General features: G+C 46.1%; 1 non-coding gene and 1 pseudogene across 1 annotated transcript; both read left to right on the forward strand.

Moving 5' to 3' along the window:
* Positions 1-4,500: 4,500 nt before the first annotated feature.
* The window catches only part of LOC142191135 (uncharacterized), a 91,888-nt pseudogene continuing 69,319 nt past the window's right edge, over positions 4,501-27,069 (forward strand).
* Positions 12,834-12,950, forward strand: LOC142190892 (U5 spliceosomal RNA). The gene has a single exon (XR_012714541.1). It is a non-coding gene; the product is annotated as a U5 spliceosomal RNA (small nuclear RNA).

Below are 27,069 nucleotides of genomic sequence, written 5' to 3' on the forward strand. Positions count from 1 at the left end.
TAGACAACTTTCATCTACTGCATACACATCACACACACAGCTCTGCTACATACACATCACACACACAGCTCTGCTACATACACATCACACACACAGCTCTGCTACATACACATCACACACACAGCTCTGCTACATACACATCACACACACAGCTCTGCTACATACACATCACACACACAGCTCTGCTACATACACATCACACACACAGCTCTGCTACATACACATCACACACACAGCTCTGCTACATACACATCACACACACAGCTCTGCTACATACACGTCACACACAGCTCTGCTACATACACGTCACACACAGCTCTGCTACATACACGTCACACACACAGCTCTGCTACATACACGTCACACACACAGCTCTGCTACATACACGTCACACACAGCTCTGCTACATACACATCACACACACAGCTCTGGTACATACACCTCACACACACAGCTCTGCTACATACACGTCACACACACAGCCCTGCTACATACACGTCACACACACAGCCCTGCTACATACACATCACACACAGCTCTGATACATACACATCACACACACAGCTCTGCTACATACACCTCACACACAGCTCCGCTACATACACCTCACACACACAGCTCCGCTACATACACATCACACACAGACAGCTCCGCTACATACACATCACACACAGACAGCTCTGCTACATACACATCACACACACACAGCTCTGCTACATACACATCACACACACACACAGCTCTGCTACATACACATCACACACAGAAGGCTCTGCAGAGACCTTTGATATCTGGTCATGTGATTCTGTGACTCCTCCCACACAGGTGACATTGTCACAGGTCCTTTAGCTCACTAGGATTTAGTATCTTTTGCACAGATCAATAACAGCAGGACCTGATCATGTGACTCCTTGACTCCTCCCACACCTATGACATCTCACAGGTCCTGTGAGCAGACGGCTGCTGCACTGGAGGTAAGTGCTCGCTCTCAGCCCTTCTCATACATTCAGTCTCCCTCCTCGTGGCCCCCACACACTATAATGTCCTCCTCGTGGCCCCCACACACTATAATGGTGAAGGGGTGTGAATACTTTTACAAGCCCCTGTATCGGTGTTAGGTCTCTGGATGGAACATTCTCCGGGACACTCATTCCTCTCATGTCCCTACAGCAGGGCCCATAGGTGACTATGTACAAGGCGATCCTGTAGGTTCCTGCCCCTACGGTATGTAATTGATGCATGTGGTGTGAGCATCTTGTTTATATCAGGGTCCAATCAATTGGTTTATCTGGTATCATAAAAGCCCGCTCTTTGTTGGTAATCAATCCGTCATTCAATGCTTTATCTAGGATATTACGTAACTCATTAGAGAAGGTTTCAGTGGGGTCTCCATTAAGGATACGGTAGGCACCAGGGTATAATAATATATCAAGGCACATTTTCTTATACTGGGGTCGATCCATGATAACGATATTTCCCTCTTTATCTGCTGCCTTGATAATTATACTATCATCTGTTTCGAGGTTTTTCAGGGCTTGTAGTTGACTCTTAGATTGGGTTTGATATGATATGACTGTGTGTTTAATAACGATAATTCTTGTGTCACCAGTTGGTCAAACATATCGATATGTCGAATATCAAAAATAGGGGGATTCCTGACACTACAAAGTTTTAGGTTACTAAATGCTATGGGTGCACCTTCGCCCTCTTCCCATAAAGTTTGCAACAATGATATATCAGACAGGTCTTCCTCATTAATGCTCATTTTTAAACACTTTTGCTTATCAGATATTGTCATAAATTTTGTCCATCTAAGCTTGTCTGGTAAATAACATAATATCTTTAACCCAAGTGAATTCTTGGAATTTAGGTGTGGGCACAAAGGAGAGTCCTTTCATAAGTAACTCTTCTTCTGACGCAGAAATTTTACGTTTAGATAGATTTAATATTCTGTAATTTTTTATTTTGATGTACTATGGAAGTAGGCATAGATGTTTGTACTAAATTATTAGTGTTATTTGTTTCAAAGTTCAATGTGAGGGATCTTTGCAGTGTCATGTCTGGTGTTCCCATAACGTCTCGGCTAATGTCTGTTGATTCCTCCCTCTCAAAAAATCATTCGCAATCTGCGGTCCCTGCGATAAAAAACAGGATTCTTTACAGATGATTTGGCACTCTGAGTTTTATTGTCCTGTTGTTCCTGGCTTTCGCCCTACCTCTTCCTTTCTTATTTCTAGGGAAGTTTTGCTTAGTTCTTTCAGTGTCGGAGGTGTCAGCGTCTGACGTCGATGTTCTTGCTTCAGTCGGAGCATGGAGTTGCTGATAAGCCCTATGTTCTTTAAATTCTATTAAATCTCGTTGAAACTGATGGTGTTTCCTATTCTTCAACATTGATGTAAACCTCTCCACATTAACTTGAAGTGCCTTCTCTCTTTTCTCATAATCTGCCTCACTTTGAAAGGTCTTAGCCTTCTGTATAAGGTCTTTGAGAAGGACTGAATGTTTTTCAAAGACTACCTCCTCTTCTCCTAGAATCAGCTGCATAAGTTTAATTGAAGACGCTGTAACCTCCTCCTCCCACTTAGTCAGAAGAGCAGGTGTTCTAAGGCGTTCTGCCGGTAAAATGGGGTTCCTCAAACCTCTAGGGACAATTTTGTGGTCGGTATATTTCTTGATACCCTGGATTTCCCACCAAGATTTAATGTCATCTCTATACGTTTTAGTCAAAATTTTAAACGTTCCCCTGATGGAAATAGTTTGGTCAGATATAGGTATCACTTTCGGAAAAGACTGTAGTAGCCTCATCTAGCCATTTGTTAGGATCTACTTCAATAGTCAAAAATCCTGCCATCTATTTCCTAATGTATCGGGCAGGTTACCCACTGTATATATAGAAATTACTGACGGGCATTATACTCTGTATTGTAAGAGGATGACCATTGAATAAATTCACTTTTTGAATAGTATCTTGTTGAAATCTCTATTTGCCGACTTGAGGTTCGCCAGCCAGACAACACAGATCTACTTGTTACGGATCAATACCACCCCTCCGGACTCCACGTGACAATGTAAGGAGGCGTGCCCTATCGGTGTACGCCAAGTCACATGAAGGGAGGAGACTGGGAGTGGTTCAGCTAATAATAACCCAGCGGTCCGGCATTCAGTACTGCGTCCTACCACCAAGGGCGTAGGAAGTGCAGTTTTTACTGCAATTATCGGGTCTCCAGCATCATCCTCCTGATGAACTATGAGTGTATCATAGCGAAACGCGTTGAGGACTTTTCACACGTACATGGGCATATTAATTTAGTAATGCAGGGCAGATAATACGCCATTTCTACCCTCCCTGAGTAATCTCCCCTGAGGATACACAGACTGATATAGCTTAGACAGACAGATCGCTATCCTGCATGCTAACATAGGAGGTATCCTGCTATAGACAATCAGCAAAAGTACGGGGGGTACTTCTGGGAGGCAATCCTGATAATCAGTGAGCGCAGGTGGGGTGTCTATAGACCATATCGATTCACGCCTGCTAATAGACATATATCTGTCACTACACACTACCAGCGTTGGCTTATTTTGGTATGGCTGGCCTATAGATTTACGCCGAGTTGTGTGCCGAAAACAATCTATACCAGTGTAGGTATAGACACTCTAATATATGGCCTAGACTGAGTAGAGAATTTATCTGTCCATGTATGGTATGTCACTTTAATATCGGGTGACATATATAAATAACATTATCTTAGTCATTTGAGACCAATTTGATGACTACATGAGAAATACGTATCAGTAAGCTTGGAGGTTAACATTCTGAGCCTGCCTGTATTTATCCCAGGTTTACATTTTAAAACACACCGGGTTTTTTTCTTCTTTTTATTGACACTAATAAAGGTTACGTTTTATTCACTCTGTGATATCTACAATACAGAGTATAGTGCCCATCAGTGATTTCAATATATACAGGTAGATATAAAACTAACAATGACCGACTGACACAGTGGGGTAGAGGACCCTGCCCGCGAGGGCTTCCAATCTATGGGGGAAGGGGGGTAGAGACAGAAGGAGAGGGGGAGACTGTACAGATATGTTGTAATACTTCCTCAGCTCAATATCTTTGGACTCTTCCTCACCTTCTTGAGGGTTTCTTCCCCTCCTTAGTGGGTAGCACAGCTCATTCTACTAGAGCTGCTGGAGCCTCCTGGGCTGTTCGGCATCAGGTTTTGGTTCTTCCAGATCCAATTTGTGTTGCAACACCCCTCAGCCAGTACGCTTGAGGCTGGTCAAATACTCCCAATGAGATTCTGTTCAGCCTATCACACACCTTATATACCCACCAAGCCGGCCCACAACAAGTCACTCCCTTCCTGAGCTACACGCTGCCGACGTCAGAAGTAGGAGGTGGTGATAATAATGGGACTCAACTCTTCTATTTATTCCATGGGATTCCGTGTAGTGATTACATTGTCTCATCTTCTCTCCATTCAGGTTCCTACAATATAGAATACTCTCAGTATCTTCTATATAAGAGAATATTCCTGATTGATCCATCAAGGATGGAAAGAGACAGGAACAAGATGGCGGAAAGTCTATTAAATCTCACCCTAGAGATCATCTACCAGCTTACTGGAGAGGTGAGAGATTCTGATGATGTCATCATGACATCATTCTTATCTATAGTAATAACAGAAGATATGACTGGAGAGGTGATGGACTCTGGACATGTATGTAGTGAGATTTATTAATGTGTCTCCCCATAACCAGGATTACACAGTAGTGAAGAAGCCCTCTAGTGGGCGCTGTCAGACCCTTGTATTTGATGGATGGAGAGGAACCCTGAGCCCATTCCCAGGACCTCCACCTCACCCCCTGATACAGGAGGAGATCAATGGACAGAAGATCCTAGAACTCACCAACAAGATGCTGGAGCTGCTGACTGGAGAGGTGACACTGCTGGGAATGCTGGGACATTATACAGTAACTGGAGGGGTCGGGGTGATGACTGTATCATTGTGTTGTCAGGTTCCTATAAGGTGTCAGGATGTCGCTGTCTATTTCTCCATGGAGGAGTGGGAGTATTTAGAAGGACACAAGGATCTGTACAAGGAGGTGATGATGGAGGACCAGCAGCCCCTCACATCAGCAGGTAATAGACATGACTATATACACATGGACTTCCATTATTTGTATGTACAGAATGAATTCAGTCCCTGTCTGTGTTTCCTACAGGTAGATCCAGTAAGAGGACAACACCGGAGAGATGTCCCAGTCCTCTTCTTCCACAGGATGATGATCAGGTAGATGGAGATATTCCCTATGATGTGTAGACGGGCTGTGAAGTCCTTGTGGTCAGTCTTGTTGTATCCAGCAGTATTATATGGTTATATACATGGGCGGTGTCATTGAGCCGCCATCTAATATGTTTATCCGGCTTCTCACAGACCTGCAGCTACTGTCAGGACATCTTTCATCTTCATGCGGATTAATGATCTAGAACATTCTCTGTGACTTCCCCATTTGTCCGGTGACTTTTACATTATTTGTTTCCCAGATTTTCCATCAGGATAAAGATGTGAGTGACATGAATGCTATATCTATGAGAATAAAGGAAGAGCCCTATGTGAGTGGTGATGAGGAGTGTGAGGAGGACATTCCTACAGGGACCCGCCCAGGTGAGGAGTCACCACTATATAAAGCACAGAAGGGTCACTGATTCTATTCAGACATTGTTTAGACTATTTGTTGTTCCCCGATTCAGGTAAAATACTAATAATACCTGAATATAAATGTGATACCGCTATAGGGGGTAATAAATGTAGTATAGAATAGAACGGACAGCAGGAATATGGACTTGACATTGATGTGAACGAGGCTAATTTCTTCCTCACCGGCTGTCAGTCCTTGTGAAGAGAAAGAATTTACCAGAATTATATAGCAGATTATTTCAGGGGCGGAAAAATAATCCTCCTGCTCGATCTTCAGGCAGATTCCACCTCAGAGCTCTATGGAAATAAATGGGAGGTGGAAAATCCCGCCTGGCCAGTAAGGAATCTGATGGAGATTCGGGGGCTGATTTGGTAAAGCGGAAAAATTCTTCTTCTGAATTCCTGAAGCAGCTTCTACAAATGTCACTGTGTAATCCTCACCTTAGACCCCAATCACACTATGGAATCTGGACTAGAAGATCTGGTCTGTACATCAGTCACATTTCCCAGCCTGAACTCTGTCCACACACCAGGACTCCCCGTATCTTAGTGATCTGTGACGCTAGGAGTCCCTGCTTCCTTGTGACTCCACAGACCCTACTACATACTGTATGGGACAGCAGATCCGCGGTGAGTAAAGATGAGCGAATAGTATTTGATTGAGTAGGTATTCAAAATATTTGTACTCGGTCGAATAGAACGTGGTTATCGGAGTAAAAATTAGATCCCCCCCCCCTTCCCTTCCCTGGCGGTTTTTTTACACCAATAACTATGCAGGGGAGGTGGGACAATCTACCTTTCCTATCTCCTGTCCTATACATGTTGTAAGCGAGGTGTATACTTGCTATAAAGTATGCTTGTATACATCTAACATAGAGAGGATTTCGGGCTCTATATACCTTACCCACCTCCTGTTATATACCTGTTTTGAGCTCAGAATATACTTTTAACATACAGAGAATTTAGGGCGCTATATACCGTATTTTTCGGACTATAAGACGCACTTTTTTTCCTCCCAATATGGGAGGAAAATGTGTGTGCGTCTTATAGTCCGAATGCAGCGTGTGCAGTGTCTGTGTCCCGTCTGTGAGAATCAAAAGGAGAGCAGCACGGTGCCTGCCTGCTCTGCCCCTCCTTCCCTGTCTGTGTCGCGTGTTTGCAGGAGCGAGATATGAGAGGCAGGGAAGTAGGGGCGGGCCAGACAGGTGAAGGAAGCGTGGTTTCAAGCTTGCCGAGAAAACCACGCCTCCTTCTCCCGTCTGGCCCGCCCCTCCTTCACTGCCTCTCAGATCTGGCTCCTGCAATGATGCCACACAGACAGGGAAGGAGGGGCGGGCCAAACGGGAGGAGGAGGCGTGGTTTTCTCAGCAAGCTTTAAACCACGCCTCCTTCACCCGTCTGGCCCGCCCCTACTTCCCTGCCTGTGTGGCATCATTGCAGGAGCCAGATCTGAGAGGCAGTGAAGGAGGGATGAGCCAGACAGGTGAAAGAGGCATGTTTTCAAGTTTGCCTAGAAAACCACACCTCCTTCACCTGTCTGGCCCGCCCCTTTTTCTCTTCTTGCATAGCTTCACTGCAGGGTGTCTCTTTCCATCCATGGATGAGATTAGATAGATAGATAGATAGATAGATAGATAGATAGATAGATAGATACAGACAGACAGACAGATAGATAGATAGATTAGATAGATATGTTCAAATCACCCCCATATCCCTAGAATACATATAAAACAAAAACATTACTGTGAAACACATACACATTTGGTATTCCTGTGTCCGAAAGCCCCCGGTTCTATTTACATTGGTGAAATATTATATTAGGTTATTAAATATTTCACCAATTTTTTTTTCCTTAAAATTTTTTTTTCCCTATTTTCCTCCTCTAAAACCTTAGTGCGTCTTATAGTCCGAAAAATACGGTACCTTGCCCGTCTCCAGTTATATATGTGTTTTAAGCTCAGTATGTACATCTAACATACAGAGGTATTTGGGCGCTATATACCTTGCCCATCTCCTGTTATATACTAGAAATGCATAAGGCTAGCACAAAGGGACGGGGCGTGGAAATGCAGCTGGGGGCCAAGGCTGCAGTCTAGCTACTACGGATCCAATGCCTACTGGTGAGGGGCAGCCAGCATTAGGCTCATCCACAATCCCTGGCTTGATGGCAACTTTAAGCAGGGTGCAGAGTACAACTCTTACGAGGCCCGAGCACCAGGAAGAGGTGTTACAATGGCTTGTGGATAATGCTTCCAGCTGCATTTCCACCAGTCAGCCACTACCTCCAGTTGTGTTCCTACCCAAGAGTCTGCCCCTCCTAACTCCCAACATGCGCAATCTTCCCAGCAGAGTCATCTCACCCTTGCCCCCTCCCAGGAGCTATTTTTGGGTCCTTTTCCACTCTTCGACTCTGTTCAACCACTTCTCAAATCCCAGGAGCTAACAGACGAATTTGTGTGTCCTGATGCCCAAACACTGGAGCATCCGCCATCTGCCGATTTTGTGGTTGTGGACCCACAACCAGCATTTCCCGTCCTCAGTGATGATGATGATGAGACACAGTTGCCATTAGGGCAGGTTGTTGTCATGTGTGGTGTGCAGCAATTGGAAGAGGAGGTAGTGGACGACGAGGCACCCGACCTGAACAGGGGTGATGTCTAGCTAGGAAAGCAGTGTAGATGTGGAGGTAAGCGCAGCACCAAAAAAGGTGGCTAGAGGCAGAGGCATGTCCAGAGGCACAATACAGCTGCTTCAGAGAAGCCATTCCAGAACCAGCAAGGCTCAAGATGTTCCCTGTACTAGCCTCTCTAGAAAAACTCCCCCATCAAGGCCACGTTCCTCGATGGTGTGGGGATTTTTCAACGTATACGCGGAGGACAAACTGAGTGTGGTTTGCACACTGTGCACTCAAAACTGAGTACGGGCTCTGAGAAGAGCAACCTGACCACCTCAGGCATGCACCGTCATTTGGAAGGCAAGCACTTGGCTCAGTGGGAGAGAGCAAATGCAGGCCAATCGTTGCCCGACATTGCCTTCACTGTCTTCAGTACTGGTGCTGCAGTCCAGACCACCAGCCAGGACACCTCCACATCTGCCTCTGCCACTTTGGAGACTTCACCCTCATCATCCCCTTTTCCTGGCTCTGCTCCTTCGCCTGCACCATTATGCTCCTCTTCCCAGCAACTCTTCGTCTCCCAGGTGTTTGATCGCAGGCGGATTCGGGGACTGATTTCATAAAGCAGAAAAATTCTTCTTCTAAATTCCTAAAGCAGCTTCTACAATGTCACTGTGTAAACCTCACCTTAGACCCCAATCACACTATCATTATTACACACAGTATTATTCCACATAAGTGGCCATATTTAAGCAGCCATGGATTGTGTTCACCTCTACAGTGACCTAGAGCAGTGGTGGCGTCTCCTGTCCCGCTTCATTACTAGTCACTATCACTGACCTCCGTCTCAGCACAGTGAATACTAATGAAGTAGGCCGCGCTGCCGTCGTTTGCTGCCTGTGCCACTGACTTCACTTCTTCACACGGTCTGAAACGTCTCAGGCAGCGGCAGCTCAGTGGGGAATATACTTATAAGGTTATGTTATTCAATAATAGTAACATCAGTTTTCTTCTTGTCAGATGACTGTACCAGGAGCTCAGAGGGACATCTGATATCTACAGATTATACAGCAGAGGATCATGGTATCACACAAGATCCATATGAAGAACATGCCATTACCCCAGATATACCCTCAGCCCTTCAGGAGAAAGATCTTTCTTCTAATTCATCACAGTCTGTTAAGCAAAATGAAAGCTGCAGAAGAGGTGTTACACATCAAAGAACTCACACAGGAGAGAAGCCATATTCATGTCCAGAATGTGGGAAATGTTTTGCTCGGAAATCAGATCTTGTTAAGCATCAAAGAATTCACACAGGAGAAAAGTCTTATTCTTGCTCAGAATGCGGGAAATGTTTTATCTTTAAATCACTTCTTGTTACACATCAAAGAATTCACACTGGAGAGAAGCCATATTCATGCCCAGAATGTGGGAAATGTTTTGCTCGGAAATCAGATCTTGTTAAGCATCAAAGAATTCACACAGGAGAAAAGTCTTATTCTTGCTCAGAATGCGGGAAATGTTTTATCTTTAAAGCAGACCTTGTTAAGCATCGAAGAACTCACACAGGAGAGAAGCCATTTTCATGCTCAGAATGTGAGAAATGTTTTACTAAGAAATCAAGTCTTGATGACCATCAAAGAACTCACACAGGAGAGAAGCCATTTTTATGCCCAGAATGTGGGAAATGTTTTATGGCTAAATCAAGTCTTGATAGACATCAAAGTACTCACACAGGAGAGAAGCCGTTTTCATGCCCAGAATGTGGGAAAGGTTTTACTTCTAAATCATATCTTGTTTTACATAAAAGAATTCACACCGGAGAGAAGCTGCTTTCATGCCCAGAATGTGGGAAATGTTTTACTTCTAAATCATATCTTGTTTTACATCAAAGAATTCACACAGGAGAGCAGTCTTATTCATGCTCCGAATGTGGAAAATGTTTTGCTCATAATTCAGTCTTTATAAGGCATCAAAGAATTCACACAGGAGAGAAGTCTTATTCTTGCTCTGAATGTGGGAAATGGTTTATCTCTAAATCAGACCTTGTTAAACATCATAGAACTCACACAGGAGAGAAGCCATATTCATGCCCAGAATGTGGGAAATGTTTTACTCAGAAATCAACTCTTGTTAAACATCAAAGAACTCACACAGGGGAGAAGCCATTTTAATACACAATCAGAGAATTCACAAACGGGAGAAGCAAATTGTAAGTGGATTTTCAACCTGAAGTCATTGACCCGTCTAGGTTGTAAGAAGAAACTTAGATTCACTTTTAGATTGTATACAGATGGTTTTATTCCCTTTGCGGGATTTGAACACCAGGACTCCAAAGCTGCAGTGCTAACCACCGTGTGGCCCCACCCCTTCATGCAATCTTATGTACATGTACGCAGGCGAATGTGGGTAGTTACCCCTTCTCCACGTACGTGATGGTGGCTGAGCGGTCTCAGAAGCAAAGCGCATATGATCATCATGGGATCACAGCTGTATCTGACAGCCAGGCTCCCATTACAACATCAGGGATATTGATAACACCGATCCGCACTGTTTAACCCTTAAGATGCCGTGGTCAATAACGACCGCAGCATCTTAATTGTTTGCTAGTGACACTGAATTACGTAGGCACCGTTGGGAGAGGGTGTTGGCTGTCACTTACTCCCTTCTCCTTAATCCTTGAGATGAGGGGGAGAGTGCCGATATGCATCTTCTGTAGCCCGGGGTCTGGCCAGTGACTCTGGGCTGCAAGTAGCCCCCCCAGCACCTGGTTGCTCCTGTCCAGAACCGAGGAAGTCAGCCTGCATCTGCATATACTGACTTCCACTATAGACTGCAATACACGTGTATAGTGCTGAACTAGCGATCAGTACATTGCTGATTCAGGTCTCCTAGTGGGGCAACGTGTAGGTGTGTGTGTAGTAGAGCTGTGTGTGTGTAACGTGTATGTAGCAGAGTCATCTGTGTGTGACGTGTATGTAGCAGAGCCATCTGTGTGTGACGTGTATGTAGTGGAGCCTTCTGTGTCATGTGTGTGTAGCGGAGTGGTCCGTTAAATATTATATTGCAATATTCCTGGCATATAGGGATAATTCTAGACTGCTGACTTCATTCTTCTACATGGGTGTGGTTAGGGTGCACCATTTTAGAATTGTCCTAATATAGACACAAGAAAGCTTTAGAATAAAGGGCAACTCCCCCTCTCATCATGAACATAAATGAGTGACAGACACACATATCTTTGGTGGTCGTCATCCTTGGGGAGTCTATGGCAGGTCTGCTGCTATCTCTTCTCTGTCATCCTGGACAAGATGTCGTGACCATCCCAGAGTCCATCAACCTGATGATCGAGCATGAACCAAGCTGGAACTCTTCCCAAGAGGAACAGATTTTGGGACAGAAATACTGATTTAGCAATTAAATCCACATTATGATTAAAAGACTTTATAACTGAGTTGTTCATGATGTTAAGGATGCCGCCCTCTATAGGGTGGTGTACAGAGTGCACTCTGTTCTCCTAATTCCATCCAGGAGAATAGATTTGCATATTTTTTACCCATAATCCCTAGCGGAGCAGGAATGACTTGTAAGTCTCCGTACTGCCTATGTAGGCGAAAACTCTCCCTAATGTGGACGAGTGCCCCCATACTCCATTTATGGAGGCAGGTTTGTCAGCTTGGTGCCCTAGCCTCAACTCTGAATCATTTCTTGTTGCACTGTGTGTGGTGCTGCAGCTCTGTGTTTGACTAAGCACTGGTCTATGTTTTGTCTATGTCTTATATGTTTGTGGAAGTGGGTCTCCATTCCGAAATATAGGTTCCTCTTAGCCCTATCATTTGAAGGAATAGTCCAGGGGTAGGGGAGATACCCATGATTTATAGGACCTAGTTCACACAGTCTGTCAGCTTCCTGGCTGTGCTGCAACAACAGGTAGCTGTAGTGAGTGCGGCCCAGTAAAGCAATTGGGAGCACAGGGTCATAGTTCTGTTAGTCTAGCAGTGAAGTAACTGCAAGACTTTTAGTTCATTTGCAGCTGATCTGTGCTGCAGAGGCAGCTTCCCTGTAAGGTAACAGGGAGCAATCAGTTGATGGTTTTACCCGGCAGTGAACTAAACTGTCAGGCCTCATTCACACCAGAGTGCCCTGCGGTTCAGAGCCCAGTTGGGCACTGCAGGCTATTGTTTGTTTATTATTGTTTTACGTTAGCCTGCTGACCGTAACAGTGAGCAAAATAAAATCCAGTCTTAACTTCAAGCAAAAAAAAAAAAAAAAACCTGTTTGTCTTAGCGACTAACTAAACAGTAATGCTAACCTAACTATACGTGTGGCTTACTACCAGCCACACGAACAAACCAAGCACAACTTTGTCTCACCAGACTCAGGGTTACAGGACAGACCTGGACGCCTTCTCTCACTCCCTGGAGTCTTTTATGGGCCAGTAATGAGCCAAGGATCTACACCTGTGCTGAGGCCTTCTCAAGACCCGCATTGGACCACACATAAGTAAAAACATACTCTGGCCTCTCTTCAGAACAAACAAATTGTTTGTCTTTTACTAAAGATTTCGGTGGAGAGGAGTGAAACTTGAGTTTTGCGGCAATTTTTGCATGCTACAGCTTGCTGGGGCTTAAAGAAAAAAAGAAAAGTTAAAAACTTGGGGGAGATAGAGCGAGATTCCAGCACCCCTGCCCCGCATATCACCTTCTCAGAATAAATAAATAAATATATATATGTATATATTGTCAGGGTCTGGGGTTGCTAGTTGGGGTGGCATAGACATACAAGTCCAGTTTCTTTTAGTCCAAAGCAAAGGTAGAGTTTATTTTCACTCAAAAAGGTAGTGCAGCAACAAAAGGAAACAATACAAAAATAAATCCCTGCCCGGCTCTAACTAAACACAGAATAGGTGACCTCACCTAGAATAACAGAGATCCAAAAGCCAGTAGAATCACTCAGAACACAGCTCCAAAAACATGAGCTCTCTGTCAGGTCTCCAGCCAAACTCTGCCAAAGTGTTGCTGCTGGCGCTGGCTTCTTACGCCTCCTTGATGAGGAACGAGGAACTCTGCAGCTGAGTCACTGCTGGAACATCGCCAAAGTGTGGACTGGAGGGGGGTGGAATGACAGGTCCCACTACCAATCCTACTTGCCATTCCTAAAAATCCAGCCCAGTACTGAGCATTTACCAAAATGCTCAGCAGACGAAAGTTGTCTGCTGAGAACAAACATTCCTGGAGTTTTCTCATCTCACCCACCTGAGTAGTCTGAGTACCCCCCCCCCCCTATTACCTGACCATCCATCGGCTTACATATCCCCCCCTCTTCTCCAGACCGGACGGCTGGGCATTTGTGGCCATCACACAATGCACCCTTGACAGGGCATCTGCGTTTCCCAATAATTTCCCTGGCCTGTGTTCTACATCGAAATCAAAATTTTGCAGAGACGGGAACCATCTGGTAACCCTAGCATTTCTGTCCTTATTCATTTTCACGTGAGAGGGGCATGGTCAGTGATCAATTTAAACTTTCTCCCCAGGAGGTAATACCTCAGAGCATTCAGCGCCCACTTAATGGCCAAACATTCCCTTCCCACAATGGCATAGTTTTTCTCAGCGGGGGACAGCTTCCTGCTCAGGTACATTACTGGATGCTCCTCACCATTTACAACCTGGGACAGCACTGCTCCTAGACCTGCATTTGAGGCATCTGTCTGCACCAGGAACTCCTTCCTAAAGTCAGGGGCTATCAGTACTGGCTGCTGGCATAGAGCTTGCTTTAGCTTCTGGAACGCCTCCTCTGCCTCTGGTGTCCAGTGGATCATCACTGACTTCCCACCTTTCAACAGGTCAGTGAGAGGAGCTGCAATAGAGGCAAAGTTTGGCACAAACCTCCGGTAGTAGCCCGCAATGCCAAGAAATGCCCTGACTTGCTTCTTGGTTAGCGGTCTTGGCCAGTTCTTTATTGCCTCCACTTTATCGATTTGGGGCTTTATTACCCCTTTGCCAATGACATAGCCCAGGTACTTGGCTTCCTCCAGCCCTAAAGTACATTTCTCAGGGTTGATAGTAAGGACTGCCTCACTTATGGAGTCCAATACTCCCTGCACCTTACAGAGATGGCTTCCCCAGTCTGGGCTATGAATGACCACAACGTCCAGGTAAGCCGCTGCATAGTCACGATGTGGCCGCAAGATCTGGTCCATCACCCTCTGAAAGGTAGCAGGAGCTCCATGCAAACCAAATGGTATAACCCTGTACTGGAACAGACCTTCTGGAACAACAAAGGCTGTTTTCTCCTTGGCTTCTTTAGACAAAGGTATTTGCCAGTAACCTTTCGTCAGGTCCAGTGTGGTTATGTACCTGGCATTACCCAACTTCTCAATCAGCTCATCAACCCTGGGCATGGGATAAGCGTCAAATTTTGAAATTTCATTCAGTTCTCTAAAATCATTACAGAACCTCCAAGTACCATTGGACTTTGGTATCAAGACAATTGGGTTAGACCACTCACTTTTAGACACCTCAATCACACCTAACTCCAGCATACGTTTAACCTCGGCTGACACCACCTCCTTACGTGCCTCTGGTATTCTGTACGGTTTGAGTTGTACTTTCCTCCCAGGTTCTGTCTCTACATGGTGCTCTATCAGGTGTGTACACCCTGGTAGATCAGAGAACTTGCGTCTATTCTTCTGCAGGAACTCTTTTGCCTCTTGTTGGGGCACTGAGAGGGTCTCATTCACACGGACTGGAGGGATTGGTGGCAATGAATCACCCACCTCTGTATTTGAGGCCACCAAGGATTCCCTCTGGTTCCAGGGCTTAATCAAATTCACATGGTAAACTTGAAAAGGCTTCCTTTTCCCTGGTTGGTGAACCTTATAGTTGACTGGCCACACTTTTTCCATAATTTCATATGGGCCTTGCCATTTCATTAAGAATAGAGATGAGTGAGTAGTTAAATACTCGATATTCGTTTCGAGTAGCCCCTCAATATTTGACTAATCAAATCGAATATTGAATCCTATTATACTCTATGGGGGAAAAATGCTCGTTTTAGGGGTAGGCAACATTCGATCAAATTGAACTTACCAAGTCTACGAGTGAGGGTGGGGCTGGATTCTCCGAGAAGTCTTCTCCGTGCAGCGTCCCCGGTTCTGAATTCATTCTGCCAGGCATCGGGCCTGGGCAGAGCCGACTGCGCATGCCCGGACTACAAGAAAATGGCCGCTTACAGTCAAAGCGGCCATTTTCTTGTAGCGCGGGCATGCGCAGTCTGCTCTGCCCAGGCCCGATGCCTGGCAGAGTGAATTTAGAGCCGGAAGATGCCACGGGGATGCTGCGCAGAGAAGGCTTCTAAAGGTAGGAGAGGAACCAGCGTTTATTGGCCGACTGGATAGCATTCGGCCAATCAACGCTGGTTCTGCATCGAATTTTTCTATTCGAATAGCGAGTGGTACTCAATCGAGTATTTCAAATACTGTAGTATTCCATCGAATACCTACTCGATCGAATACTACTCGCTCATCTGTAGTTAAGAACTTGCTCTCCACAGTAGGCACCAAAATAAGGACTCTGTCCCCTGCGTTAAACTCTCGGACTCTGACAGAACGATTGTAAATTCTGCTTTGGGCCTCTTGTGCTCTTTGCAGATGTTCTTTTACAATTGGCATGACTGTTGCAATGCGATCCTGCATTTGAGCTACATGTTCTATGACACTACGGTATGGGGAAGCCTCCGTTTCCCAGGTTTCTTTGACTATATCTAGTAAGCCCCTGGGGTGTCTACCATAGACTAATTCAAAAGGGGAAAAACCTGTAGACGCTTGTGGAACCTCTCTAATAGAGAACATCAGGAATGGCAACAGGCAATCCCAGTCACGATCATCTTTTTCTACCACCTTTTTAAGCATATGCTTGAGAGTCTTATTAAAGCGCTCCACTAACCCCTCTGTCTGGGGGTGATACACGGAGGTCTGTATGTGGGTATTATTAAACAGCTTGCATAGCTCTTTCATCACCTTTGACATGAACGGTGTGCCTTGGTCGGTCAGTATCTCTTTAGGTATGCCTGTCCTTGAAAACATATAGAATAACTCACGGGCAATACTCTTTGATGTTGTATTACGCAAGGGAACAGCCTCTGGATAGCGAGTAGTATAATCTAAGACAACCAGAATATATTGGTGACCTCTAGCTGATTTAACTATTGGACCGACCAAGTCCATACCAATCCTTTCAAAAGGCAATTCAATGATGGGCAGAGGAACCAAGGGACTACGGAAATGTGTGGCTACCTGACACGTAGGACAGGACGCACAATAGTCCTTCACTACCCTGTAAATGCCTGGCCAATAAAATCTTTGGAGAATCCTCTCCTGTGTTTTCTCCGCCCCTAGGTGTCCCCCAAGCACATGATTATGGGTCATATCAAGTACCACACGGCGGTATGGCTTTGGTACAAGAAGCTGCTCCACAATTTCCCCATTACTTTTTGCAACCCGATACAAGAGGTCATTATTCATAGCAAAATGTGGGAATTGGTGGTCAGCATCAGGTTCCTGAGGCACATTGTTAACAACTGTCACATTATCACGAGCATTAGCAAGAGTGGGATCTCTCCACTGTGCAGTACCAAAATTATCCGGTGAGACCTCTAATTCGGGTATATTAGGCTCAGGGGCTGGGGAAGAGGCATCATCCTCCTGTCCATCTAGGACCTGTAAAGGAAAGGGGTCACTCTCCTCAGGCACTTTGGGCGTACACGGGGTTTCCACCTTTGGCAGTGTGGTTGTACCTTTTCCCCATAAATCCCAGAACAAAGGGAAATCACGTCCCAAAATCACATTATGCATAAGGTTTTTTACAACACCGACTTCATAATAAACAGATCCTATTATAGTCTCTATTGTGACCTTGGACATTGGGTAGTCCTTGACATCCCCATGGATGCAACAAACACTCATACGTTTGTCCGGGATAAAGTCCCCAACTATCAAGCTGGCATGCACCCGAGTGACCAGGCTACCAGAGTCCAACAACGCCTGGACAGAATGGCCATTCACCTCAACTTGGCAGACCTGAGGCCCAGTCTCTAGTCCCGGTGCTGCAGCACAGACAGGTCTGGCAAATAATGATCGACGCCCACCAGCATCACAGTCCATTGGCTCAGAGGTGAATGGGCACTGGGCAGCAATATGTCCCTGCTCATGGCATCTTCAACATTGTGCCAGCCCTGGTTTCTGCAGCAGAGTCCCTTCTTGGGCTGGTGGACTGCCTAGAAAACCCATCACAAGCTCTTTTCCCTCCGCTCTCAAATAACGGAACAGTCTGACCGGGAGGTGCCCTTCGCCGGGTGTTCCTGGGGGATGGTCGCGCTGTAGGGTCATCACGGAGTTCCGCCTCAGTCGCCAGGTATCTCTCCAGAAGGCTGACGAGCTGGTTGGCATCTTTGGGGTCTCCATGTCCAACCCAGCGCTGCAATGCAGGAGCAAGAGCTCTGGTGAACCGGTCTAGGACAGGGGTACAGGTGTCTGGTTCCAGCCACTTTTTCACCAGGTGAATCAGGTCGTACATCAGGGATCTGGCAGGCTTCTCCATCTGGTAGCTCCAGGTATGTACCCGCCGGGCACGGACAGCAGTGGTTACCTCCAGCCGAGCAAGAATTTCTGCCTTTAGTTTATCATAGTCCTGGACATCTTGCTGGCAGAGGTCATAATAGGCCTTCTGGGGTTCACCGGTTAAATAGGGTGCAATGATGTCTGCCCAGTCCGTAGCTGGCAGTTTCTCCCATTCAGCCACTCTCTCAAATACAGTCAGGAAGGCCTTCACGTCATCATCTGGGGTCATCTTTTGCAAAGCTCTTTGCACAGCCCGCTTCTCATCTCTGTGCTCCACAGGTCTCTGCGGGATAGTGACACCAGTCTCTTCAAGGAGCGCAATTTGCTCCATCAGCAAATTATTTGTTTGTTGTTGCTGCACATTGGGCTGTACAAGATGCTTCAGTATCTCCTCCATAGTCTGGGTCTGTATAGCGGCAGCAGCCTTCACCCAGGATATTAGAAAAAAAATTTCTCCAGCAAGGAGTGGCATCCTCCACCAATTGTCAGGGTCTGGGGTTGCTAAGTCCAGTTTCTTTTAGTCCAAAACAAAAGTAGAGTTTATTTTTAGAGATGAACGAACAGTAAAATATTCGATGTTCGTTATTCGTTCTGAATTAGCAACTCAATATTCAACTATTCGAACGAATATGGAACTCCATTATAGTCTATGGGAGAAAATGCTTCGTTTCAGGGGATCCCACCATTCGACTCAGGAGGGTCACCAAGTCCACTATGACACCACAGGAAATGATGCCAACACCTCTGCAATGCAACTGGGACAGCAGGGGGAGCATGTCTGGGGGCATCTAACACACCAAAGTCCCTCTATTACCCCAACATCACAGCCTAACAACTACACACTTTCCACACTCAAAAAACCTCTATTAAAGTGGGGAAATACCTGGAAACCTTTTTTACTCCCCAAATGGATGGACACAAACCCCAATTTAAGCTCAACAAACATTAACAAGCCCCCCTTTATATCACATTCCCCATGACAACCACAGATGGAATAGGCAATGGAAAATCCTTCAGTCCCCACCCTGAACTGTCATTGTGGATGTGTGTGATGTGGTAAGACCTTCCAAAATTCACTTTTAAGGCCCTTAACATGAGCCCTTCCAAATTAAGTTCCAGGCCCTTAAGCTGAGCTACCAGCAGAAATTGAGGCCCTTCAGGTGACTTCAGCCTCTACCTGCAGAGTTTTAGGCCCTTTAACTTAGTTCAGCCTTGCGCCAGCAGAGATTTGTTGGTTCTTTGGGTGAGTTGAGCCTTTAAACAGCAGAGATTTAGTTTTTGGCCCTTAGAATGAGTAGAGCCTCGCACCAGCAGTGTTTCATTTTTTGGCCCTTGGGGTGACCCCTAAAAATTAGATTTCAGGCCCTTGTGGGTGAGCCCTAAAACATTAATTTTCAGGCTCATGGGGGGAGCCCTAAAAAAATTATTTTGCAGGCCCTTGGGCTGGCACCCTAAAAAATTGAGTTGCAACACCCTGGGGGGAGGGGAGATAATGGAAATATATATATATATATATATTCACATTCAGAAGTAGGGGCTGGGGTTGTAGGAGGATGAGGTGGAAGAGTAAATTGGGTGCTGGCAGCTTCTCTCCAGTACCTGGACTATGGAGTGGATATACAGCTGGGTATCCACATCCAGTGGCGTAACTAGGAATGGCGGGGCCCCGTGGCGAACCTTTGACATGGGGCCCCCCCGGCTGACATCGAAAACCCCGACCAACGCCGAAAACCCCGCACGACCCCACCCCCCGCATTCCTACGCACACTATTACGCTCCATAGTGGCCCCTGCACACATTATTATACCCCATAGTGGCCCCTGCACACATTATTATACCCCATAGTGGCCCCTGCACACATTATTATACCCCATAGTGGCCCCTGCACACATTATTATACCCCATAGTGGCCCCTGCACACATTATTATACCCCATAGTGGCCCCTGCACACATTATTATACCCCATAGTGGCCCCTGCACACATTATTATACCCCATAGTGGCCCCTGCACACATTATTATACCCCATAGTGGCCCCTGCACACATTATTATACCCCATAGTGGCCCCTGCACACAGTATTATACCCCATAGTGGCCCCTGCACAAAGTATTATACCCCATAGTGGCCCCTGCACAAAGTATTATACCCCATAGTGGCCCCTGCACACATTATTATACCCCATAGTGGCCCCTGCACACATTATTATACCCCATAGTGGCCCCTGCACACATTATTATACCCCATAGTGGCCCCTGCACACATTATACCCCATAGTGGCCCCTGCACACAGTATTATACCCCATAGTGGCCCCTGCACACATTATTATACCCCATAGTGGACCCTGCACACATTATTATACCCCATAGTGGCCCCTGCACACAGTATTATACCCCATAGTGGCCCCTGCACACAGTATTATGCCCCATAGTGACCCCTGCACACAGTATTATCCCCCATAGTGACCCCTACACACAGTATTATGTTCCATAGTGGCCCCTGCACACAGTATTATGTCCCATAGTGGCCCCTGCACACAGTATTATGTCCCATAGTGGCCCCTGCACACATTATTATACCCCATAGTGGCCCCTGCACACATTATTATACCCCATAGTGGCCCCTGCACACAGTATTATACCCCATAGTGGCCCCTGCACACAGTATTATGCTCCATAGTGGCCCCTGCACCCACTATTATGCCCCGTTGTGGACACCCATTAACAATTATTATACTCTGGGGTCTTTTCAGACCCCAGAGTATAATAATCGGAGACCCGGGGGAAGAACAACATAAAAAAAAACAAAACACTGCAACTTACCTGTCTCCCGACTCCCCGCTGGCGGCCATCTTCAATGACGTCAGGGACGTCATGTGACCGGGAGCCTGCGTCGCGACGCATAAGGACACAGGCCCCGATCATGTGACGTCTGAGACGTCACACAAGTAGGCCGAAGCCTGCGCGGAGCCTGGAGAGGTAAGTAACACAGTTTTTTATGTTCAGTTACCTCTCCTGCACTTCCGATCATTATACTCGGGGGTCCGAAAAGACCCCCGAGTATAATAGTGCTTGTGGGGCCCGCAGTGTCACTTACCGATCCCGGCCCCTGCCAGGATCGGTAAGTATATAGGGCCCGTTAGCGGCTGGAGTAACTCCAGCCGGTAACGTCCTATTAAAAAAAACAAAAAAAAAACGCAGCGGTAGCGGCTGCCACCGGGCCCTGCTACTGCTGCTACCACGGTAGTTACACCACTGTCCACATCCTAACCCATGTCTCCTGCTCATAGTGACGAAGGACACTGCTGGCAGCCCCTCTCAAGTACCTGGACTGTGGGTATGCACGTCTACGTCCTCGCCCATGTCCCCTGCTGCTACTGACTAGGGACATAATAATAATAAATAATAATAAATTTTATTTATATAGCGCCAACATATTCCGCAGCGCTGTACAATTTGTAGGATTCAAATACAGACAGAAAGATACATTACAAAGAAAATCATTTCACACAATGGGACTGAGGGCCCTGCTCGAAAGAACTTACAATCTATGAGGTAGAGGACATTGCTGGCAGCCCCTCTCCAGTACCTGGACTGTGGGGTGGATATACAGCTGGGTATGCATGTCCACGTCTTCGCGCACGTAACCTGCTGCTACTGACGAGAGGCACTGCTGGCAGCCCCTCTCCAGTAGCTGGACTGTGGACTGGATACCCAGCGGAATATCCACTTGCACGTCCTCGCCCACGTCCCCTGCTGTTACGCTGCATGATGTACAGTGGGGCAAAAAAGTATTTAGTCAGTCACCAATAGTGCAAGTTCCACCACTTAAAAAGATGAGAGGCGTCTGTAATTGACATCATAGGTAGACCTCAACTATGAGAGACAAAATGAGAAAACAAATCCAGAAAATCACATTGTCTGATTTTGTAAGAATTTATTTGCAAATTATGGTGGAAAATAAGTATTTGGTCAGTAACAAAATTTCATCTCAATACTTTGTTATATATCCTTTGTTGGCAATGACAGAGGTCAAACGTTTTCTGTAAGTCTTCACAAGGTTGGCACACACTGTTGTTGGTATGTTGGCCCATTCCTCCATGCAGATCTCCTCTAGAGCAGTGATGTTTTGGGGCTGTCGCTTGGCAACACGGACTTTCAACTCCCTCCAAAGGTTTTCTATAGGGTTGAGATCTGGAGACTGGCTAGGCCACTCCAGGACCTTGAAATGCTTCTTACAAAGCCACTCCTTCGTTGCCCTGGCGGTGTGCTTTGGATCATTGTCATGTTGAAAGACCCAGCCACGTTTCATCTTCAATGCCCTTGCTGATGGAAGGAGGTTTGCACTCAAAATCTCACGATACATGGCCCCATTCATTCTTTCATGTACCCGGATCAGTCGTCCTGGCCCCTTTGCAGAGAAACAGCCCCAAAGCATGATGTTTCCACCCCCATGCTTTACAGTAGGTATGGTGTTTGATGGATGCAACTCAGTATTCTTTTTCCTCCAAACACGAAAAGTTGTGTTTCTACCAAACAGTTCCAGTTTGGTTTCATCAGACCATAGGACATTCTCCCAATACTCTTCTGGATCATCCAAATGCTCTCTAGCAAACTTCAGACGGGCCCGGACATGTACTGGCTTAAGCAGTGGGACACGTCTGGCACTGCAGGATCTGAGTCCCTGGCGGCGTAGTGTGTTACTGATGGTAGGCTTTGTAACATTGGTCCCAGCTCTTTGCAGTTCATTCACTAGGTCCCCCCGCATGCTTCTGGGATTTTTGCTCACCGTTCTTGTGATCATTTTGACCCCACGGGGTGAGATTTTGCATGGAGCCCCAGATCGAGGGAGATTATCAGTGGTCTTGTATGTCTTCCATTTTCTAATTATTGCTCCCACAGTTGATTTCTTCAATCCAAGCTGGTTGCCTATTGCAGATTCAGTCTTCCCAGCCTGGTGCAGGGCTACAATTTTGTTTCTGGTGTCCTTTGACAGCTCTTTGGTCTTCACCATAGTGGAGTTTGGAGTCTGACTGTTTGAGGGTGTGCACAGGTGTCTTTTTATACTGATAACAAGTTTAAACAGGTGCCATTACTACAGGTAATGAGTGGAGGAAAGAGGAGACTCTTAAAGAAGAAATTACAGGTCTGTGAGAGCCAGAAATCTTGATTGTTTGTAGGTGACCAAATACTTAATTTCCACCATAATTTGCAAATAAATTCTTACAAAATCAGACAATGTGATTTTCTGGATTTGTTTTCTCATTTTGTCTCTCATAGTTGAGGTCTACCTATGATGTAAATTACAGACGCCTCTCATCTTTTTAAGTGGTGGAACTTGCACTATTGGTGACTGACTAAATACTTTTTTGCCCCACTGTATCAAGCTCTGAAAAGAGCTGTTATTTCCTGCCTAACCAAAGCTATGAAAGCACTGACTGTATCTAAATGCACTTTATCGCCCTCAGAACAAGCTCTCCCTATCACTCCAAAACTGAAATGACACAAATATGGCGACGGCCGTTCTTATAAATGGGAGGTCACATGTTTTCGGCAGCCAATGGGTTTTTTCAATTTTTTTCACTGCCTCCGTTGTCGTAGTTCCTGTCCCACCTGCCCTGCACAGTTATTGGTGCAAAAAACGCGCCAAGGAAGGTGGGAGGGGACACGAATTTTTACTGCATATGCGGCCTTCTATTCGATTGTGAATGAATACATTGCTCATCTCTATTTATTTTCATTCAAAAATATAGTGCAGCAACAAAAGGAAAACAATACAAAAATAAATCCCTGCCTGGGCTCTAACTAAACATAGAATATCCAAAAAGCCAGTAGAATCACTCAGGACACAGCTCCAAAAATACGACCTCTCTGTCAGCTCTCCAGCCAAACTCTGCCAAAGTGTTGCTGCTGGAGCTTCTTAATCCTCCTTGACGAGTAGACTCTCTGCAGCTGAGTCGCTGCCGGAAAACATCCCCAAAGTGTGTACTTGAGGGGGGGGGTGTCGAATATTGAGCGGCTATTTGAAACGAATATCGAATCTCGAACATTTTACTGTTCGCTCATCTCTAGCACAGACAGTTTGGTTTTTGGATGCCATGACACTTTTGCAGAGCTTACAGAGGACCTTTCATCAGATCGGGCACAGGCAGTTTTATATACTGCTGGAAAGCTGACAGTTACAGGCCTTCCCAATCGGCTTTCCCGATCTGTGCCCGGTGTAAAGCGCTATCGGTCCCGGGACCGTAGCGCTTTAGTGTCAGAAGGCCGTTTCTGACACCTAGCCAGGGATGCCCTCCTGCCCAGCAGCGCCTATCGCGCTGTACTGTGGAGCGGGGAGGAACGCCCCCTCCCTCTGCTCACACAGCTCGTCCATAGACAAGTATTATCAGGAGCGGGAGGGGGGAGTTCCTCCCGCTCCACAGTACAGCGTGATAGGCGCTTTACAGCGGGAAAGCTTTCCAGCAGTATATGGAACTGCCTGTGCCCAATCTGATGAAAGGTCCTCTTTAAACACCAGTACAGTGGAATCCCCTGATATGAGACCTTATTTTGGAAACTACACCCCTGAAGGATTTATCCAGGGGTACAGAGAGCATTTTTAACAGCTAAGTGTTGCTATAACTTATTATCCATAAATGAATACGCAGCTGATTGTGAGAGGTGAAAATGACAATTTTTCCAGGAATCCGTCATTTCAGTGCGTAATATGTTGTGCCCGCCTTGTATCAGAGATGAACGCTCTAAAAGCTGTTGTGCCCGGGATACTCAGGTAACAGTTTTTGGAGTGTGTGTCTCTGCTGACATAAGCTGGGCACAACATATCGGGCACTGAAATGGCGAATCTCTGGAAAAATTTCATTTTTAACTTCTCATTATCAGCTGCGATTTAATTCCTGGAAACTAAATAAATGCAACACTCAAGGGTTAAAAATGCTCGCTACACCACTTGATAAATCTCATCAGTGGGGTAGTGTCCAAAATGCGGTGACATGATTACACTTTATTGGCAATTCAGGGGCTTTGCAAAAGTGGTATGACGTCCAAAAACGCTCCTTCCCTTCTGTTCCCAGCTGTGCCCAAACAGCCGTTACTACCCACATATGGCATTAAGTACGTTATCCGGGGTACACCAGTGTCATACATGTGGGCATACACCGCCATTTGGGTACACAGCAGGGCGCAGATGTGAAGGAGCGATATGTGGCTTTTGGAGTGCAGATTTAGATTGTTGGTTTTTGGACACCATGTCACATTTGCAGAGACCCTAAAATTGCCCCTACAAAATGGGGTCACTTCTTGGGGAATTCCAGTTTACTTTTGCCTCCAGAGCTCTGCAAAAACAACATGGCGCCCAGAAAGTCCCTCTAAATCTGTACCCCAAAAGCTAAAAAGCGCAGTGCTCCTTCCCTTCTGAGCCCTGCTGTGTGCCCCAGCAGCAGTTTACACCCACATATATAATTTTCTGCCCCTCGGGATGGCCCACTTAATAGTTTTAGGAGTGCAGGTCTCTGACAATACAAAGTGGGGGCAACGTATTGGGCACCGAAATGGCATATTTCTTTAAAGGGGTATTCCCACGTCACATAATCACCAGTCTTCGCTGCTGTAAAATCTTTTTTCTTGCGTCATTTGGTGGGCGGGGTTTCATATGCAACCTGCAGTTTAGCTCCACCCCCAAATTAGCGTGTAGCTCCGCCCACACATAGCGTGATCCTATGGGGTGGCTGAAGGGCCTGTGATGTCATCAAAGGTCCTCAAACAACACTATATGCACAATATTGGACTATGAAGTACATGAGTATAGACCGGACCTGGGCAAAGCACGGCCCCCGGGCCATATCCGGCCCTCTGACTGATTCAGACCGGCCCACACAGCTTGACTAGGGAGGCGTGTCTAGGGGGCGTGTCTTAGTGCCGGCAGGACAGTGCAGGAAGATGAAGACATGTGGTGTGTGTCATAAGGTACTGGGGAATGTGAATTGCAGGGTGGAGAGTGTGTGTCTCTATATCTGTCTGTGTGTGTGTCTGTCTGTATGTGTGTCTGTCTGCGTCTGTATGTGTATGTGTGTCTCTGTGTCTATATGTGTCTGTCTGTCTGTGTCTGTATGTGTGTATCTATATGTGTCTGTCTATCTGTGTATGTGTGTGTGTCTCAGTAACCTAGGGGCAGAGATGGAAGGGGAATGTTATACTAGGGCAGAGATAGCAGATGGAAGGGGGGACATGAAACTGGGGGAGAGATGGAGGGAGGACATGAAATGGGGCGAATGAAGGGGGATATGAAACTGAGGGAAACATGGAGGGGGGGGACATGAAACTGGGGGTAGATGAAGAGGGCACTTAAACTGGGGGCACATTAAAATGGGGACAACTGGAGGGGGCATTAAACCATGGAGGTAGGTGGAGGGGGACCTGTCTGCCTCTAGTTGCCCCCAGTTTAATGTCACCCTCCAGCTACCCCTACGTTTTAATGTCTGCTTCCAGCTTCCCGATTTTAATTTCCCCCTCTAGTTGCCCCCAGTTTCATGTCCCTCTCCAGCTGTCAATTTATTGTCCCCCTCCAACTACCCCCACTGTTTAATGTCCCCCTCCAGCTGCTCCAGTTTCGTGTCCCCTCTAGTTTCCACCAGTTTAAACTGGGGCACCAGGAGAGGGACTTAATACTGTGGGGCAGTTGGAAGGGAACATTATAATGTGGGGGCATATAATGTACGGGTGACTGTAGGAGGATTATACTTTGTGGGGGCACATGGAAAGATGATTGGGAATGGGCGGAGTCAATGTAGAAGTGGGTGGAGATAAATTTGCCGTGGCATGGCCCTCTAGCATAGTTTCAATTTCTTATGCGGCCCCATGGGAAAATTAATTGCCCACCCCTGGTATAGACATTGTCTTTTCCATAGAAGATTATTATCATTAGTAGAAATCAATTATTAATGGAGATGAAACAATAGACACAGTAAATGGATATTAAACTACACAGGGTAGGGGAGAGAAACCAATTTACAATAAAATCAGTTTTAGGTCTGTGTTACATACAGAGTCTGTCTGTCTCTGCCATAATGAACACAATTGAATTAGCTAGTCTGATAACTGGGAGAACAGAAGAAATGAAAGCAGCTCCTC

The sequence above is a fragment of the Leptodactylus fuscus genome, chromosome 1 (genome assembly GCF_031893055.1).
Source record: "Leptodactylus fuscus isolate aLepFus1 chromosome 1, aLepFus1.hap2, whole genome shotgun sequence".
In the NCBI taxonomy this organism is placed as follows: Eukaryota; Metazoa; Chordata; class Amphibia; order Anura; family Leptodactylidae; genus Leptodactylus; species Leptodactylus fuscus.